The sequence below is a fragment of the Chiloscyllium punctatum genome, chromosome 24 (assembly GCF_047496795.1).
Source record: "Chiloscyllium punctatum isolate Juve2018m chromosome 24, sChiPun1.3, whole genome shotgun sequence".
Taxonomy (NCBI): domain Eukaryota; kingdom Metazoa; phylum Chordata; class Chondrichthyes; order Orectolobiformes; family Hemiscylliidae; genus Chiloscyllium; species Chiloscyllium punctatum.
This window is the reverse complement of record NC_092762.1, coordinates 44,741,642-44,762,987: the sequence shown is the minus strand read 5'-3', so window position 1 is coordinate 44,762,987 and position 21,346 is coordinate 44,741,642. Positions and strand designations below refer to the sequence as shown.

General features: G+C 42.3%; 1 protein-coding gene across 1 annotated transcript in view; it reads right to left on the bottom strand.

The window, feature by feature from the left end:
* The window catches only part of LOC140494515 (zinc finger and BTB domain-containing protein 7A-like), a 180,247-nt gene extending 170,739 nt beyond the window's left edge, over positions 1-9,508 (bottom strand). Inside the window, exon 1 of the mRNA XM_072593778.1 lies at positions 9,375-9,508. The gene's annotated coding sequence lies outside the window, so the exon portion shown is untranslated. The remainder of the gene's footprint in view (positions 1-9,374) is intronic.
* Between the last annotated feature and the right edge of the window lie 11,838 nt (positions 9,509-21,346).

Below are 21,346 nucleotides of genomic sequence, written 5' to 3'. Positions count from 1 at the left end.
ATTCCATTCAATATTTTTTTTCATTGTCATATTTCAGAATGGTGCTTAGTCCCTGTTCATCTTCCAACTCCATATTTTTGCCAAAAGAAAACTACAGCCTGCATTATCTACATCAGCCTCGGTTGTTTTGCTTCCAAAAAAATGCCTTTATCAACTGGAGGCTCAGCTCTTTCAATACTCTGGCAGCTGACTCCCTTCCTCCATAAACTGATCCAAAACCCTAGCTGATATGCAGCCCATACTCATCCTGCTGACTCATCATCTCTAATCTTGTTCACACACATTAGCCCTGGGCCCACAGTACTTCCAATTGAAAATTCTCACATATTTAATTAGTCCAGCCCTTCATGTCTGTGAACACTTCCTACTTTTTCTCCCATTTTTCCTGACTCCAGGCTGTGTGCATCTCATTGCTTCACTAGAAATGCTTGCAGTTACCCACTCTAGAATGCTTTCTACACCTCCCAGAACTTCTCAAATTACATCTCTGACCAGCATTTGATTACCAGGAGAAAGTGAGGACTGCAAACGCTGGAATGTGGTGCTGGAAAAGCACAGCAAGTCAGACAGCATCCAAGGAGCAGGAGAATCGAAGTTTGGGGCATAAGCCTTTCAGGATCTTCGATTATCTCCAACTTAGTTTTCGGCCCAAACAGCCATTTTTGTTTGATTTAGCCTCTAAAGCACACTGGAATGTTTTTTCAATGTTCAAGGCACCATAAAAATACAAGTTGCAGTGATAGGTAAAGATAAAGATAAAGATATCGAGGATGACACCGTCTCAAATGTTTTATAATCATGGGCGGCATGGTGGCTTCGTGGTTAGCACTGCTGCCTCACAGCGCCAGGGACCCAGGTTCAATTCCAGCATTCGGTGACTGTGTGTGGAGTTTGCACATTCTCCCTACATCTGCGTGGGTTTTCTCCAGTCGCTCCAGTTTCGTACCACAGTCCAAAATGTGCAGGTTAGGTGAGTTGACCACACTAAGTTGCCCAGTGTTGAGGGATGTGTCAGTTTGGTGAAATAGTCAGGGGAAATATAGGGTAGGGGAATGGGTGGGTTATTCTTCAGTGTGGACTTGTTAGGCCAAATAGAAATCCAACAGTGTGGGAAGGGCTATGATTCTATGAAAACCATATGGCTTTAGACAGCTAGTCTTTAAATGCTTGCATCTGGCAGCCTCTCAAAATATTCAACAAACAAAAACAGGTCTATAAAATTAAAAGTAAATATTACAGGCAAGAGGTGTGACTAGTAGATGCTTGCTCCAACTATTAAACTTGGTCCTAGGAGACATTTTCTTTCAGAATTTCTTTTTCTCCACCCCCTCAAAATAATTTCAGTCCTGACATACAGGAAGCAGCTTTATTCAGACTTAAGCCTCTGAGCCAGTACTAGTTGATACAGTTGTACTGTGACTTCCTCTATTCATTTAGGAAATCAAGGAGGAGAGGGTGGGGATGAGAAGGTGATGAACCCAGTGACAATTCTGAAACCCTGAGAGTCCATACCAGTCAGTTACCCATTTGAGGATTCCTCCAAAAGATTTACAGCCCCTGTTTGACTGGTGTAGAAATAATGCAGACATTTAGTAACTATTTTTCTTTATTTACAAGTTGAAATCAAGAGCTGAATAAAGATCATATAAAGCCTTGTAGAATTTTTTGGATTTAGCCATTTGAGACTCAGTTACCAAGGGCATTCAGCAGTTTCTAGATACCAATGTACTAACTAAATATGCTCAAGCTATAAAATAATTACATATATGAAGCACTCTTGGGACACTCTGAACAAGGGCCTTCTTAAATGAAGTAGCTCCTTTCCAACCTGGTCAATGTAACGAACATGCTCATTTCTAAGATAGCCTGTAATCTTTTGCAACACTGATTTTCTTCATTATGTCCACTGCTAGACATGCTATTAGCTTTCTAAGCTCTGGAATTTCCTTCCTAAACTTCTCTCTTCAAAACTATTCATTAAATTCTCCACGATCAACCTTTTGGTCATTTGTCCTAATATTTACAATGGCTTATAATGCACCACTGAAGCATTTTGGGTTATTTTTAATACATTAAAAAGGGAATACATTGGGAACCTATGACAAGCAGGGCAGTTTGTACTGTTGACCTAGCCCCTATATAAACACTAGGTGAGAGAGAAAAAAAGATTTAAAAAGGGACTTAACGGGCAACTTTTTGAAGCAAACACTGGTATATGTATGGAATGAACTGCCAGAGGAAATAGTGGAGGCTGGTAAAAGGCATCTGAAATGGTTACACAAATAGGAAGGGTTTTGAGGGATACAAGGCCAAATGCTGGTAAATGGGATCAGGTTAATTTAGAATATCTGGATGGTATGGACAAGCTGGACCGAAGGCTCTATTTCCCTGCTGTACATCTTGATGACTAAATTGTTTCTACAGTAAAGGTGTTTATGCTGATAGGATAGTATTAGCAAAATCATTACTGTTCTAAAGGAAAATATACACTCAAGACTTGGGCCAGCGTTTGTCTGGCATCTTCTGAGATTCATTGTCAAAGGACTTTTTGAAAAGGCAAATCAACTGCTGACTTCAATAAAATTAAAAACATAGTTAGTTTTAGCCATATACTAAGATTGGTTATGGAAAAGATCCACTAAGTGTAAATTGCTATGAAACAGCGTGTCAGTTTTGGGAACATGAGATTATAAAATCAAAGAATCATGCTGCTAATGCCAAATGCCACGAATCCTGCCATTACAAGGCAAATGTCCAAGTGCAGGGAATTTGCTGCAAATTTCTTTAAAAAGATGCTATGCGGTCCAGCTAGAGGTGGGATACACATATGAAGTGTACCACATTCCAGCCTGTATACAATAAAGTGATTTTTTTTGGAAACACAACGATAAAAATCTCTTCTTGTAAGATAGCAGACTCTGAACTCCTTTCATGTGGACCACACCAAAATTAATGCTCATCCCTTTCTACATTAACCACTGAGAAAGTGCAACTCATTTCTATCACTACAAATTCTGAAGAGTCATTTCGACTTGAAACATTCACTTTATTTCCAACACACACTGGTTTTTATTTTAGGGCAACTCTGTGGGCGGGTATGTCATTAAACAGCTCTCAGCTAGCAAAAGGCTGCACGCCTCAAACCTGGTGAACGATTTATATGAAATATCTACTTCCAGTTTACTACAGTTTAACTTCATTAAAGATTGACAAAGGCGGAGATGGTTGACCTGGGAGAGCTGTTTCATTCTGTAGTACAAAGGATCAGTGCTTTGCCTCAGTTACATTGTTAGCTGCACCCTATCCAAGATCAGTAACAGCAGAAAGAAAGTAATTGAGAAAAAGGCATCTAGTTATCAATAGCAATACAACAGGAAGCCAGCAGCGTCAGAGAGTCCAAGCCAAAGGTTATACAATTATCGTAAACAAACAGGATGCTGCCAGCTTCTAGTCTCTGACCCATGATTCTGTTTAAGATACTCAGCTTGTACACGGTAGCTGGCCAGCCTGAAATGATTTACTGTAGAGATCCTGGATGATCTTTATTGGGGAAGAGGGGAAAATAGATTGAAATGCAAGAAAAATGATGATTGCAAGCACTAAATAAAACAACAGTTGAGTGACTATCACAAAAAGTGCCTTCTGGAAACTAGGAGCAAGTGTATCATGAGGCTGTTGCTGGACTCACTCTCTCTGGATTTAAACCAGGAATATAATGTTATTCTTTAATTAAACCTGGCAGAGACTATGGTACAAATGGAAGAGACGCTTGACTGTCAGAGTGGGATACATGACACCTTCCTGTCTTGGAAATATTTCAGCTGTTCCTGCATTATTATTGGGTCAAAATCCTGGAACTCTCTCCCTAACAGTACAGTGGGGGTGCCTTCACCACACTGTCACCAGCTTGAACTGCTGCAGTCCTCCTATCAACATTACAAACGCAGTTAGTGGGTAATAAATGCTGGCCTTGCTGGAATAACCCACAAGCCTAGAGTGAAAAAAATCCATTCAATTCAGACTTCATGTTCTTCTCAGCTTGGAGCTCTTGAAACCGTCCGAAAACTGCCTCAATTGTAAAATTAGTCTGGTTGTTCTTTGCATATGTATGTCATCTTGTATAGCATCCAAATCATGTAAATTACAACAGTTTCATTTTTTTGTTGTGAATTAAGTCTCAGCCATCTTGCCTGAGGGACACAGGAGATGCCAAATGGATCCTGTGACTGAGCCAATAACCATTTGGTAGAATTTATATTTACTATTCTGGATAAGTTGCATTTTTTCCCCTTACTCCCTGTCCAAGATGTATTTTGCCATACACTCACTCACTCTTTACTCATATTCACAATACCTTCATGATAAACTGCGTCCATACTTGGCTGCATCTGAAAGGCTGCAGGATTAAAACTACAAACATATTTCATCTCAGACATCATTCATCTGCAACTCCAGTCCTTTTTGACATGAGTAGCATTACAGTTACAAAGGCAAACATCAGAAAAAAAAATACAGTACTTTTCCACAACCATTGCAAAGTGCTTTCTAGTCAGATAAGTACTTTATCAGAGTGTAGCCCCTGGTGTAATGTAGCAAATATGGAGGCCAGTTGTGCACAGCAGAGTCCCATAAACAACAATGTCATAGTGACTACAGAATTTATTTTGTGATGTTGTGAGGAATAAATATTGTTCAAGAAACCAGAAAGAATTCCCCCATTCTTCTTCAAATTAGTGCAATGGGATCTTTTACATCCTCATGAGAAGGCAGGTGGGGCCTTGACTTAATGTCTCATCCAAAAGATGGCACTCTCACTACTACACCAGAGTGTTAGTCTTGACTTGGCACCAAACCTGTTTATTTATATATAGGTAAGACAGTGAATAAGATTCAAATCTTTTAGATCCAGTCATTTCATAACCCTGAACTATAAGCCAAAACTGTATATTTCTCCGACCCGAAACGCTAACCCATCCTCATTACCAAGGTGCAAGTTTTGCTTTAGTTCTTGTTGCCTTCCTCTGCAGGAAGCAAGGACGAATTTGAAACCGGACGCACAATGTCTAAGGTACTTTACTTAGTACAATATTTACTTTTGTAATTTATAGAATAGTAACAGTTCCAAGAAATGCATTATCTTCCCCAAAGCTTTTGAAACTTTAACAGTTAGTCAGTAAAAATCCCCAAATCCCCTTTCAGGCTTGCTTGTATAACATGCCATGTTACATTTATCAGTAAACTTAACTGTTTCTAGCAGTCTCATGCAATCTTCTGTATGTGCACAGTTAACTTTCAAAATTCCTTTCCTGTGTCCTCCTCCTCCTTTCAAATCAGATTAAGTTTACCATATTTTAAAACAACTCAAAACATTGGAAAATGGTTGTCCTGACAAAATTGTTTTGTACAGCTTGTGAGAAAATATCTTATACAAAATGACGCTTCAAAATAAAACACAAAAAAGGTCACTGTACAAAATCCCCACAACACTGACAAAAATCACAATAGTTATGATGCAACAGACAAATATTCAGTCCATCTTATCTGCACAGGCTCTCCAAATGTGATCATAACCGTACACATTCTATTTAAATCATCATCTAATCTCCACCCCACTTCTAGGCAATACAATCCAGATCTGAACTACTCATTAGTGAAAGTGTTTCTTCTCATATCATACTTATCCCCATTTTCAAATCACTTTGAAACTGTGCCCTCTCGTTCTTGATGAGTTCAAGAGCTGGACAATTTCTGTCTACTCTGTCCTGACCCCTCATGATGTTTGAAAATTTGTATCAAATCTCCTCTTAGTTTTCTTCTCTAAGAGAAGCAGGCCCAACTCCCCCAACCTACTTTCACAACCGAAGTCTCTCTCCTTGGAATCAGTCTTGCAAACCTCTTCCTCACCTGTTTCCAATGCATTCATATCTTTCCTAATGAGGCACCCAGAATCATACACACACACACCAGCTGAAGTCTCCTGTACTCTACAATACAACAAATAAAGCATAGTTCCTAACTTTATTAACTGCGCTCTCCACTTGTCCCACCACCTTTACAGTTACACACATTCGTACAGGTCTTTCTGCACCTGCACAGCCTTTACAGTAGTTCCCTTTACTTTGTATTCTCTCTCCATGTTCTATCAAAATGGATCATTTCTCAGTTTCTGCACTGAGCTTTATCTACCACCTGCCTGTGCACTCCACCAACTTGCCAATATCTTTCGGATGTTTTTCCACTGCCCCTCTCCTCCACACCCAATTACAATGTTTTCGAAATTTCTATTGTCTGTAGATGTAGAAGTTGTCTTCTACTCTTCTGGATTTAGATCATTTTATATGTAAAATCAGGAAAAGGAAGGATTCCAATAGCTGGATGTCATTACTAATATCAATTCACCATTTCCCTCGGTTTCCTATCCAATTTTACTACTCTCCCCTTTATTCCATGAGCTATAACTTTTCTATCAGAAGCCTTGTATCACACTCAAATCAAATATCTTTTTGAAGATCATGTACACTACATCAACAGTATTACGCTCATCAAATCTCTTACCTCTTCAAAAGAACTTCCAAGTTAATTTACTGATAAATTTATGCTCTCCCAACATGCTCCATGTGTACATCAATTTTGTCTTGGATTATTGTTTCTGCAGGTTTGCCCATTAACAAAGTTAAACCAACTGGTCTGTAAATCGCTGAGCTTTACCTTACAACATTTTTTAAACAAAAGCATATCATTTGTAATTCTCCAGTCCTCTGGAATCAATCCCCTCCACTCCCAACGCTGGTGTTCTGCAAATGTCACTCATTTCCTTCGAGAACCTTGGATGCATCTTATCTAATTCAAGTACTTTGTCAGCTTATCCAATACCTCCTCTTTATTAGTTTTGAACCCTTCTAGTGACTGAATTTTCGCCTCTGACACCATAGCATGGGTAGCTTCAGCATACTCAGTAAAGGCAGATGCAAATTATTTATTTAATACCTTGGGCATGTCCTCTACCTTGAAATGTAAATCTTCATCTTGGTTCCCAAATTTCCTGACAACTTTTACTTTTATGAAATAGAGGATTTTGGGATACCCTAGTGGTTTTCATATTTCCTCGTTGCTTCTGTTACTTGTCTTTTCACTTCCCTTCCGAATATTTTGAACTCGGCCTGGTTATCAATTGTATTTTCTAGCTCATACTAGTTACCTGAAACTGACTTTCTTCTTTATTTTAAAAATGTCTTTTTTTTCCCTGCATTCTAGCTCTGGATTCACCCTTGCTCTACCCTTCCCTTTTGAGAAAAAATTCTAACGGTGTCTGAACTATTACTTCTTTGAAGGTAGCCTATTGTTCAGTTGAAGGATATTATGAAACTTGATAAGGTTCAGAAAATATTTAGAAGAATGCTGGAGGGTGTGAGCTATAGGGAGAGGTTGAATAAGCTGGGGCTGTTTTCCCTGGAGCTTCAGAGGCTGAAGAGTGACCTTATATAGAGATTTATAAAATCATGAGGGCCATGGACAGGATAAATAGCCAAGGTCTTTTCCCTGGGGTGGGGGGTGTCCAGAACTAGAGGGCATAGGTTAAAGGAGAGACAGGAAAGATTTGAAAGGGACCGAAGAGGCAACTTTTTCGCGTAGAGGGTGGTACAAGTATGGAATTAGCTGCAAGAGGAAGTATGGAGGCTGGTACAATTATAATATTCAAAAGGCATCTGGACGGGTATATGCATAGGAAAGGTTTAGAGGGGTATGGGCCAAGTGCTGGCAAATGGGACTAGATTAATTCAGGATATCAGGTCAGCACGAACGAGTTGAACCGAAGGGTCTGTTACAGTACTGTATATCTAAGACTTCATGACTCAAAGCATTTCTCACTAACCATTGGCTCTAATGTACTAGGCCAAGCTCTGTTCCTGCTCCACTGAAATGCACTCTCCCCCAATTAAAATTATTCTTCATTCAAGGACAGGAGAGTATAAATAATGGATTCCTTGTAAATGCACAAAATTTGATTACTTTTTACAAATTGGCAAAATGAGTAGCTTTCAGTTCCACCCAAAGACCACAGCTATTTAAACTCCAAGAATTTTGAATGAGGAACTAATCTGTTTGGCTACAGAAACTTATGTTTCACACAGGCACTCTTCACCAATATGCTCATTTTAAAACACTTGAGTAGTCTCCAAAATACACCACCACACTTGCAACATCAAACCAGGAAACCAGTGTTCAGCACAAGGCTCTGGTTACTGTATCAACGTGGTCTACAGTGATCATGTGCCAAGCTGTGCTATATTAATTACACATACAAATATTATACAATGCTCCAGTTTTGAGATTTACAACAGCTCCAATGGATAGATATACACACAAACACATACATGACACAAGCCCACAGATGAAGGAAATGTTCAGTAAATATGACATATGGCCTCAAGTGATGAAACTGACTCCTCTGTGTGGTGTCACCTTGACTCACAAGAGCAGAGCCTGTCTTCTCAGTATCCAGCATTTAAATAAAATGACATACGTTGCAAAATGGAATAAATGAAGGATTAGATTGCATCGTGACCCTGAATAGGAGATGAGGCCCAGCCTCAGTTGAAGTCAGTGTGGCGGAGTGGCTGAAAAAAAATCCCCCAGAGCTTCCCCTTTGAACTTTCCCTTCAGTGCTGACCAACTCCAGATTGGGAGGCACCATTTGGCAAAATGCGTTGGCAGAGATCTCCAAACAGATTACTAGTTACCCATCACTTCTTTCAAAATTACATTGCAAAGCAAAATGTATGCCATTTAACCTCTCTATGCGCAGCCAGTCGCGCCGATGAGCGATTATTACTGCGCACTGCAGGCCATGGCCCACCTTTCCTTCAAGATTAGGATCTGTCTATGAAGCTCGCCCCTTGCGAGTTCAACCAAACATCATCGTCAGTATGTCCCACCCCCTGACCTACCATATCCCACCCGCAGCCTGCGTCACAACCAGTCCCACGCCTTCTCTGCCGCTATTGGTTGTCGGAACTGCCAATCGCTCCGCGTGTACCGCACGCGCCCTCATGACAGTTGTCAGGTTAGGTTGCAGCCGCACAGGCCTGCGGTTCCTCTTACTCTCCTCCCCACCCCAAACCCAGGCGCGGTGAATACTGGGAGTTGTAGTCCGCCTCTCCACTGCCAACGGCCGCCGCAGCCCAGCGGACTACAAATCCCAGCCGGCAACTTGCTGCACATGCGCCACAATCTCCCTCCTCCTCGGTCAGTCGGGGGGCGAAACGTAAGCAAATATACAGTATGGAGTACAGTAAGGTGGGGGGGAGCAAAGAGAAAGAAGCCGGTCGGTAGGCCGATTCCCATATTACACACGCTGCTAACGTCAATCTTACCACAGGTCCGAGGCGGTTCACTGAAGGTAGAAGCAGGTAGCTGGTGGTCGGGAGTCTGCTTGGGTTGAGGCCCAGGTTGGATGTGTCACCCACACTCACTCCCTCCTTCACTCACTCACTCCCTTACTATCTGCCAATGGCCCGTATGTAACTCACTCCCTTCCTGGTTCCACCAGGCCCTCCCTCCCCTCTCTTAAAGCGGTCTTGTGCCCTCCCTGTGAGTGTCAGGGTCCTATCCCCTCCCAGCTTCATCTGCCGTCTCTTTTGAACAAAGCAGGCTGCAGACCCGCTACCAGCAGGCTGTCGCTGTCCTGAAGGACAACTCTCTACCCTGCTACCATGAGGGTCTCCCTCTAATGTCCCCATAAACCCCCCCCCTTAAAGCTGGAAGACACCCCCTCCCATCAACCCCACCCACCAGTCGGGTCCTGCTCTCTTCTTTCTGAAAAGCAAATTAGTTGGATATCTCATTAAAAGCATACCTGACCGTTATAGTGAATGAACTTCATCTCCTCTCTGTATCCCCCTCCCATAGCCCTCACTATATTTAAACATGTAATGACCCCTTTTGAAACGATTCTCTTAAAGGGACATTGCCTGCGCAGTTTTTTTTAAACCCCCATATTTAGTAATGGGCTAGCCAGCCGGACGCAGTGCTAGCTGTAAGGCTTGTGTCCACCTCTAGCTTGGATCCCAGACGTTTCACTTGGAAAATGCAAAATGGTACATAAATTGCTGGTTCACATTAATATCTAGCAATTCTGGTGTCTGACAGTTCCAGCTTGAAAATGCAGACAATGGCAAGGGCAAAGGGGATCTGGCCTTTTTCCTCAAAAGATCACAGTATTCAGAAAATTTAAAAAAAATCATTTCATACATCTAGAACAACTTTGTCAGCTGCTGCATTAATAGTTTCTTTATTGGGTGTTCACTTCCAGTAGTTCTATGAAGTGTGGATGACTCTTAACAAAACTTGCTTTACTATGCTTTACTCCTGTGAAGCATCTTATGATATTTCTCTACACTAAAAGTGCTAAGTAAATGACAGTTGTTGATATCAGTTATCAAGTTGCCTTCGGTTTTGAACCATGCCCCTTCATAATTTAACATAATATCCTGGATTAACCTTTTCCACAGCACTTACTATTCAAATACCTCCAAGGTGCAACCTTTACAAGTTAAATAGTCCAGATCTCACATAACTTAGACCTCTGATATTACTGATTGATTTGCCTCCAACATTTGTATTTCCCCTGTATCTCTGTGATCATAAGCTGTCTGTTCAAAGCACTGTATAGTTTGAGTGTGCATGCCCTAACATGTTTTGGGCAGGCTCAATCTTGAATCAAAAAGCATCATATAGTGAATGCTGGACAGCTGAATCAAAAACAGAAAATGCTGGAAACATCCAGTAGGAACCTGGGTAGGGATTCAATGATAGAAAGATTAGTCCTCCCCGGCCAAAAGGTGTAGAGATGGGACAAGAAAAGAAACAGAAAATGTGTCTAAAGCAGGAATGTTCCTGCCAAAAATGAGAGAAAATCCAAAATATGCAAGCAAAATGAATAACACTTCGTCTTTCAATTAGTGCTTAATAGTCATTCAGATTCAACGCTGAATTCAAGAATTTCAGATCCTAAACTCTAACCGCATTTTGTTTCTTTCGCTTATTTTAATATTCCTACTCTCTCAGCAAGCAGCACACCTACTCTAGACACATCTTTTTTTTCTTTTTTTTTGCTCCATCTCCCATCCCTTCTGGAGAGTGAGTGTTTCTATCATTCAATTTGTATGCCTTCTATTTTAACACAGATTGTCTTTTGTCCTTGTTCCATACACCCCTTCCTTAAAAACCTATCTTTAATTTCTCCCTGTTTGATCAAAAGTCATCAACCTAAAATATTAACTCTGTTTCTCTCTCCTCGCAGATTGGAGCTGACCTGCTGAGATTTTCCTGAATTTTCTGTTTTTATTCTTTATTTACTTTCCTAGTCCTGCTCTTCATTGATTAGATACACTGCAAGTGTCTTGACTAACAAGTTCTATTTCAAATTAAATCTGTCGTGTGAGTCATGTATCACATCAACACGTAGTGTCGTGATTCATTCAAGAAGAATGTCAGAGTGTACCTGGCTCCCTTTGAACTGTAGACCAACATGAACTATTGCCTATAGAAGAAGAGCAGAGAACATGAGATGGAAAAAAAAGGCATCAGATATTTGATACTAATGGGTTTATAGAATTAAAGCCAAAAACATTCAATAAGCTTAACACCATTCAAGACAAAGAAGCCTGCTAGATCAGCATTTATCCATTATCTTAAACATTAAATATTTAATCTGGAATAAAGAATCTACTGATGACCATGAAATCATTGTCGATTGTCCAAAAACCCACCTGTTTCACAGATGACCTTCAGGGAAGGAAATCTGCCATCCTCACCTGATCTGGTCTACATGTGACTCCAGACCCACAACAATGTGGTTGACTCTCAACTGCCCTTTGGGCAATTAGGGATGGGTAAAAAATGCTGGCTGAGCTAGTGATGCCTTTATGTCATGAATGAATTTTAAAAAAAGTTTCCCCCCCCACGGAGGCACATCTACAAGATGCACTGCAGCAAATCACTCAGACCCCTTCAACAACAGAGTCATATAGATGTACAGCACAGAAACAGACCCTTCGGTCCAACCCGTCCATGCCGACCAGATATCCCAACCCAACCTAGACCCACCTACCAGCACTTGGCCCATATCCCTCCAAACCTTTCCTATTCAGATGCCTTTTAAATGTTGCAGTTGTATCAGCCTCCGCCACTTCCTCTGGCAGCTCATTCCATACACACACCACCCTCTGTGTGAAAAAGTTGCCCGTTAGGTCTCTTTTATATCTTTCCCGTCACCCTTGAGTTCTGGACTCCCCCATCCCAGGGAAAAGACCTTGTCTATTTAATTTATCCATGCCACTCATGATTTTATAAACCTCTATAAGATCACCCCTCAGTCTCCGACGCTCCAGGGAAAACAGCCCCAGCCTGTTCAGCCTCTCCCTATAGCTCAAATCCTCCAACCCTGGCAACATCCTTGTAAATCTTTTCTGAGCCCTTTCAAGTTTCACAACATTTTTCCAATAGGAGGGAGACCAGAATTGCATGCAGTATTCTAACAGTGACCTAACCAATGTCCTGTACAGTTGTAACATGACCTTCCAACTCCTGTACTCAACATTCTGACCAATAAAAGAAAGCATACCAAACGCCTTCTTCACTATCCTATCTATCTGCGACTCCACTTTCAAGGAGCTATGAACCTGCACTGCAAGGTCTCTTTGTTCAGCAACACTCCCTAGGACCTTACCATTAAGTGTATAAGTCCTCCTAAGATTTGTTTCCCAAAACGCAGCATCTTGAATTTATCTGAATTAAATTCCATCCGCCACTTCTCAGCCCACTGGCCCATCTGATCAAGATCCCATTGTAATCTGAGGTAACGTTCTTCACTGTCCACTACATCTCTCCAATTTTGGTGTCATCTGCAAACTTACTAATTATACCTCTTATGCTCACATCCAAGTAATTTATATAAATTATGAAAAGTAGTGGATCCAGCACCAATCCTTGTGGCACTCCACTGGTCACAGACCTCCAGTCTGAAAAGCAACCCTCCACCACTGCCCTCTGTCCACCTTTTGAGCAAGTTCTGTATCCAAATGGCTAGTTCTCCCTGTATTCTATGAGATCTAACCTTGCTAACCAGTCTCCGATGGGGAACCTTGTCGCACATCTTACTGAACTCCACATAGATCACATCTACCGCTCTGCCCTCATCAATCCTCTTTGTTACTTCTTCAAAAAACTCAATCAAGTTTGTGAGACATGATTTCCCATGCACAAAGCCATGTTGACTATCCCTAATCAGTCCTTGCCTTTCCAAATACATGTACATCCTGTCCCCCAGGATTCCCTCCACCAATTTGCCCACCACCAACGTCAGGCTCACCGGTCTATAGTTCCCTGGCTTGTCCTTACTACCCTTCTTAAACAGTGGCACCACGTTAGCCAATCTCCAGTCTTCCAGGACCTCACCTGTGACTATCGATGATACAAATATCTCAGTAAGAGGCCCAGCAATCACTTCCCTAGCTTCCCACAGAGTTCTTGGGTACACCTGATCAGGTCCTGGGGATTTATCCACTTTTATGCGTTTCAAGACATCCAGCATTTCCTCCTCTGTAATATGAACATTTTTCAAGATGTCACCATCTATTTCCCTGCATTCTATATTTTCCATGTCCTTTTCCACAGTAAATACTGATGCAACAACATCTTCCAAGCCTGAAAGCTGTATAAGATTTGTTTGCTCTGTTTTGAAGTGGACTTTATTGCTTTAGTCAGCACCTTTCCGTTTGCTTAATCCACATCTTGGATTATTGCGTAAGTGGGTGCCATTGAAAAAGAGCCACTTGTAATGTTGCCTTCTATGGGATGATGCTGGGCCAACTCAGTGTCACTCTTTTTGGCCCAGGTAAAATAATCAAGTGACCCCCCCCCCCCCCCCCTCCCCCCCCCCCCCATCACTCTGAGTCTGAAGCTGTGAGTTTAAGTCCCAATCCAGCCTCAGATCGGGACTGACACTCCTGTGCAGCACTAAATAGGTCCTGCAGTGATAGCATTTCTGTCTTTTGGATGAGCTTTCGAAACAAGGCCTTGCCTAATCCTCTCAGGTGATGGAAGACTGGAGTTCTGCCAAACTGTCCTGGATAATATTTGTTCTTCAACCAATGCCTACGTATTAATTATCTGATCAGCCATTTACCCATCATTGTTTGTGGAATTTTGGTGAGCATGGCTTGACAATCACACTTCCAGCATTGCAATGGTGACTCCATTTCAAGGAAAGAGTACTACATTAGTTGGATGCGTTTCAAGACGTCCAGCAAGTGTCTGATTGCCTCTGGAAAGGTGGGGCGAGTGAACACATGGCACAATGGCCTGTCTGGCTCAGCAAGGCTCGTTGTGGGCAGTACAAATGGCCTGAAAACTGAAGAAAACCTAAGCTTTGAGATTTTTAAAAACTGTCTCATTAGGTTTCAGGTTTCAAAAAGAACAATGTAGACATTTTGCAGCTTTGATGAATGGCAGATAACTTGGCACTTATAATTAAATTGTCAGCCAAAAAATGAATTCTTGCTGTCAGTAGCTGGTTTCTATACTGTGCAGGTATATACATTATGCTGTGACCCTGTTTGTAAAGATGGGCCAGTGACCAACAAAGGGAACATAGTCCACTCCCATGAATAGGAAGGCAATTAGGCTCATTAAGAGCCTTGTTCAGGGTACGTTTAGAGGGCTGACTAAATTTATTTCCCCAAGGTAGGCAGCCAGGATGCCTACAGATCTTCCTTGCCTGTCTGAGTAAGGGGCTACAGGTAAAAGCCCCTTCACCACCCCCCCCACCCCCACTGCCAAACACATAAAGAGCTCCCTCACTCTTTATTGAGTATCAGAAAACAGAAGATCAGACTGTGTAGTAAATGCACTATATAAACCCTCATTCTTTCTTAAAATTGTGCTGTGGAAATTATTTTTTCACACCCACCTCAGAGGACATTTGTTCAACATCTGAAAGTTAACACCTTCAACAGTGCAGCATTCCTACACTGCAACACTGAAGCGTCAACCTGGAGTTTATTCTCAAGTCTCTGATGTATTTGGGATGGTTGAATCCTCTGTGAAGAGCTGAGAGACAATAGACAATAGGCAATAGGTGCAGGAGTAGGCCATTCTGCCCTTCAAGCCTGCACCACCATTCAATATGATCATGGCTGATCGTCCTTAATCAGTATCCTGTTCCTGCCTTATCTCCATAACCTTTGATTCCACTATCCTTGAGAGCTCTATCCAACTCTTTCTTAAATGAATCCAGAGACTGAGCCTTCACTGCCCTCTGGGGCAGAGCATTCCACACAGCCACGACTCTCTGGGTGAAGAAGTTTCTCCTCATCTCTGTCCTAAATGGTCTACCCTGTATTTTTAAGCTGTGTCCTCTGGTTCGGCACTCACCCATCAGCGGAAACCTGCCTCCAGAGTGTCCAATCCTTTAATAATCTTATATGTCTCGATCAGATCCCCTCTCAGTCTTCTAAACTCAAGGGTATACAAGCCCAGATGCTCCAGTCTTTCAGCATAAGGTAGTCCCGCCATTCCAGGAATTGGCCTCGTGAACCTACGCTGCACTCACTCAATAGCCAGTCTTTCCTCAAATTTGGAGACCAGAACTGCACACAGTACTTCAGGTGTGGTCTCACCAGGGCCCTGCACAGCTGCAGAAGAACGTTTTGCTTCTATACTCAATCCCTCTTGTTATAAAGGCCAGCATGCTATTAGCCTTCTTCACTACCTGCTGTACCTGCATGCTTACCTTCATTGACTGGTGTACAAGAACACCCAGATCTCTTTGTACTGTCCCTTTACCTAAAATTGATTCCATTTTGGTAGTAATCTGCCTTCCTGTTCTTGCCACCAAAGTGGATATACATACATTTATCCACATTAAACTGCATCTGCCATGCATCTGACTACTCACCTAATCTGTCCAGATCACCCTGTAATCTCCTAACATCCTCCTCACATTTCACCATGCTACCCAGCTTAGTATCATCAGCAAATTTGCTAATATTATTACTAATACCATCTTCTATATCATTAACATATATTGTAAAAAGCTGTAGTGCCAGCACTGATCCCTGTGGTACCCCACTGGTCACTGCCTGCCATTCCGAAATGGAGCCGTTTATCACTACTCTTTGTTTCCTATCAGCCAACCAACTTCCAATCCAAGTTAGTACCTTGCCCCCAATACCATGCGCCCTAATTTTGCTCACTAACCTCCTATGTGGGACTTTATCAAAAGCTTTCTGAAAGTCCAGGTACACTACATCTATTGGATCTCCCTCGTCCATCTTCAGAGTTACGTCCTCAAAAAAGTCCAGAAGATTAGTCAAGCATGATTTCCCCTTCATAAATCCATGCTGACTCTGACCTATCCTGTTACTACTATCCAGATGTGTCGTAATTTAATCCTTTATAATAGACTCCAGCATCTTTCCCACCACTGAGGTCAGACTAACTGGTCTATAATTTCCTGCTTTCTCTCTCCCACCTTTCTTAAAAAGTGGTACAACATTAGCCACCCTCCAATCCGCAGGAACTGATCCCGAATCTATCGAGCTCTGGAAAATAATCACCAACGCATCCACGATTTCTCGAGCCACCTCCTTCAGTACCCTGGGATGTAGACCATCAGGTCTCGGGGACTTATCAACCTTCAGACCTAATAGTGTCTCCAACACCAATTCCTGGCAAATATAAATTCCCTTAAGTTCAGGTCCTTCAGCCACTGTTACCTCAGGGAGATTGCTTGTGTCTATCATTGGGTCTTGGCTGAGACCTGGAACCTCTTCTGGGCCAAATTAGTTTGGAACTTACACTCATTCCTCATTAGTGGATTATTCACTCCTCGTGAATCCACATACTCTTGCAGTTGGCTCTAGAAGCCATCTCTTTTTCCCATTGACTCTTCCATTCTGATTGCTCCGTCCTTCGCAATCGGTAGAAGAGTTACACTGGAGATTGCTATCAGTGTTTTCTTTACCCACGGGAAGTCCATGCCCCAATTTACCGTGGAATACAAGGATTCGCATATAATGGAGGAAAGTTTACTGAAAATGTTTGACCAAGAAATGACATCAGAAAGTCAAGTAATACATCAGGAAGCAGAAACTGGGGTGAAATAAACTACTAATGGAGGCTGATTTTAGGGATTGGCCTGATGGTTCCCAAAGTGAGGGGAGCAAGTTTTAACAACCTGGAGGTGACATCCTTTGGTGGTTGGGGTAGGGGAGGCTGCAGTTCTGCAATCCTAGAGGCCATTCTTACCTGCCTGTACAGCTGTAACTTTTTCTGCCTCGCTCTGTTCAATCACCCTCTGATCTGTATGTTCTTGCATGTTGTGATCTGCCTGTACTACATGCAAAACAAAACTTTTCACTGTACTTAGGTACATGTGACGACAATAAATCAAGTCAAAACAGATCTATCCAAGAACAGCAGCAGCGACACATCATCTTAGAGAGTGGTGGCCAAGCTGCAAGTGTCATTTTTAACTTAAACTTTCAAAAGGTGTTAGGGAGAGCTCCTTCATTTCAAAACATTTATCTGCTGCTGCCTTCAAACTAAAAGCTTGGCCCTTCAGCTTTGAGAGCCCACCCACCATCCTAAATTAGATGGCAAGCCCAAAGTGTAACATGCAGCTTGACAGGACCACATGGGATGGTGTGGGGTGGCGCAGGGTCTGGCTTGTACTGAAATAAATCTCACTTACTGGCTGCTGAAGAAAACTGTGGCTCCAAAATAAATACTGATAAACCATTTATCATTTCAAAACTTTTCTTTTTGAATAATTGCCGTCTTTGGTATTGTTTAAGTTCATCTTGCCTTCTTATTACAATGTAAGGTCATTTAAAGGCAGGGCTCCTGATGGGCGTTGCCCTGAACCAATCTTGAGACAACTGGGACTTCCTGGCAGACTTTTCTAGACATGGAAAACTTTGGCAGCCATTAAACTGGCAGAATCTCACCCCCTTCAAAAAGAAACAAATGTCCTTCCCACTGAGAAAATAAATGCATACATAAATAAATTGTTTTGTGCATTGTAAACGACAGGAGTCCCAAGTCAAACACAAAAAGGCCAGCCCAAAGGATGAGGTTTGGGAGCTGAGCAATCACGGAGGTGAGTATCAGGGGTCTCCCTATCCTTAGTAGGAACAGGACCCCTGGGTCGATTTCCACTTGTGTAAACCAGGGAGACTTAGGCCAAGTATAGCAATTCCTCCACCACCTCAGCTGAGCCCAAAACATCGGCAGTGAATATTGTTAGTGGGATCTATCTGTGTAGGGTTTCTCAACCCCATACCACACAGTTCTATTTAGCCAGGAATGACAGACACCAGCTTGGAGGTCAGGAGGGCCGGTGGGGTGATTCTATCCAGTTATCTTGAAGTGGTGATGTGCAAGCTAAATAGAGGAGTAAAGTAATCATCTCCAGCTATCCTTTAATTTGAGGATGACATCTAATCCACTCATGATTTTCTGTCTTAGGCCTTCAAGTGATGGAAGAGACTGGTTTGAAACTGCTGTCCTCTGGGTACATTGGGGCAGATTGAGGCCCCCCCCCCCCGCCCACTCAAGGTAATGTGTTCTGCAATATAGGATTTGTTTCCTTCACTGTTACCGCTCTGTCTTGTCATTAAGGCATTATGAGTCACGGTTTTGGAGGAGTTGTCACGGTTTTTAATGATTGGTAGCAAACTCCTCTTCATCATTAAAACAATGCTGCTGCACATCAATGCAAGATTGAAAGTGTTTGAATTGTTTCCTTTGACCTCCCTTTTGGCATTGGCTTATTTGTGAGTTGGGAAAACAGGATCTGACATTGGAAAAGATTTTCATCCATCGAGACACAAACAAGCTTTGTCCCGTTGTTATCAGACTAATGAACGAGCTTCTCACATATTAGAGTTGATCTTTCTCTACACCTTCTCTGTGGCTGTAACAATATATTCTACATTCTGTTGTATTACCCTGATGTATTTATGTAAGGTATGATTTGTCTGGTTAGCGTGCAAAACAATACTTTTCACTATATCTCGGTACATATGACAATAATAAATCAAATCCAATCCTTCAAACTTAATCATCCAGGACTTTTGGCTGCATACTTGTGGAGCTGACATCAAGAAGGACACTATCATTTGTTTGACAATCCTCCCAATAAATCCAGGGAATGGGGCAGTGGTGTTGTTGGTGGAATTTCTCCAGCTTACTTCTATGCATCACTGATACATAGTTCAAGTTTCACTGTAGTACAGGAGTGTGGTGATGACAGCTGCTTTGTACAGTAGGACTTTTGTTGACTTTTGGAGGTTTTTAATTGTCAAACACTCACAGTCTGGGTCTTGATAAGACTGAGCTGGTACAGCTGATTTGGTGCTGATTCCCCTGGTCAATGCAGCATTCGAGGAGCAGGAGAATCGACATTTTGGGCATAAGCCCTTCATCAGGAATGAGCTCCCCTCATTCCTGATGAAGGGCTTATACTCGAAACGTTGACTCTCCTGCTCCTCAGAATGCTGCTTGACCTGCTGTGCTTTTCCAGCACCTCACTGTCAGCTCTGATCTCCAGCATCTGCCATCTTCACTTTCTCCTAGTTGATTTCAACCCGACTGCGAAGCCTCTTCCAAGGATGCCTACCTTGAAGAAGTTCTCCTCCTCTCTCTACAAGGATCTCAGTGAATCTCTCTCTCACTGCAGCCCCCAGGTCATCTCCTCTGCCCTGAAGCTCTTCAACCACGTCCTGAAACAGACTTGCTAACATAGCCACATCTCCTTCCTCAGTGCCTACCTACAGAACCGACTGATCCCACATGGACTCCGGACCACATTCAGGCCATCACAATTTGGATCTGGACAGGACACCAGTACCTACTACAAGTCCAAAACATTCAGAAATGGTTCTCTTTCTGAATCCTCCACTCTACACTCATAGCCATGCGCCACCACCTAATCTCCCTGCAGCCAGCCCTGACTCAGCTCAGGCCCGCACTCTCCCAGACCTGCAAAGGACTCCTGCTGTTTTACATCCTCAGAAGCTCATTCCTGATGAAGGGCTTATGCCTGAAATGTCGACTTTCCTGCTCTCGGGTGCTGCCTGACCTGCTGTGCTTTTCCAGCACCACACTCTCCCCTTGCCAATGGTGATCTTTTGAGAGAGGTAGCTGTCGAAGTATGGGAAGTGTTCAACATATTTCAGAGTCTCATCTTCAACAGCCTTGGGATATGGAATACTTGGCTGAGCGGAGATAGGGGCGGGTTGATTTGGATTCTTGTTTCAAACACTCAAAATGAATTTCTTACATGCAGCATTGATCAAGAGTGGCTTGTAAATCTCGTGCATACTGAGCTATGACATTGCAGTTATCGCACACAGTACAACATATACATCCAGGCTGCTCCATTTAATTTTGACACAGAGGAAACTGAAGTTTTCTATTTAAACGATATTTCATACTGTTACTGGAGGGCAGTTGATCTTTTCTGAGGAGAATGGCCACTATCAGCTAGATTGTGACTAATACATTAATATCACAGCACCTTGCTTGCCACCTGATCAGATTGTGAGGGGATTTGCTTCAGATCTCCCACCCAAAACAGTTGCAGTCACATCGAAATGTTGCAACTGCATGATTGTGATGAAGTTTCTTGGCATAGTTAAAAAAAAATCACACAACACCAGGTTATAGACCAACAGGTTTATTTGGATGTACCTGTTGGACTATAACCTGGTGTTGTATGAGTTTTAACTTTGTCCACCCCAGGCCAACACCGGCATCTCCACATCATTCCTTGGCATAAGCTAACCAGGGGAACAAGTTCATGACCAGAAGGCATCAGGCCATTTTAGGAACTGGGCTCAGAATCAGAACAGGTGCAATCATTTAAGGCATTGATAACAACTGGAAGAGACATGGCCTCCCCAACAATCAGGTAAAAAACAGGAGATCTGGCAGCATAATTGCAAAGAGAAACAGACTTGATGGTTCAAGTTAATGAGGTATCAGAACAGTTCTGTTACTGCCTTTTTCCACAGATCCTGTCAGAACTACTGAGTTCTGGATGTAAGTTTGCTCGCTGAGCTGGAATGTTTGTATTCAGATGTTTCGTCACCGTACCAGGTAACATCATCAGTGAGCCTCCGATGAAGCACTGGTGTTTGTGACCTCCTTCCTATTTATGTGTTTAGTTTTCCTTGGGTTGGTGATGTCATTTCCTGTTTCTCTCCTGAAATGACATCACTACAGGAAATGACACCACCAACCCAAGGAGACCTAAACACATAAATAGAAAGTGAGTCAC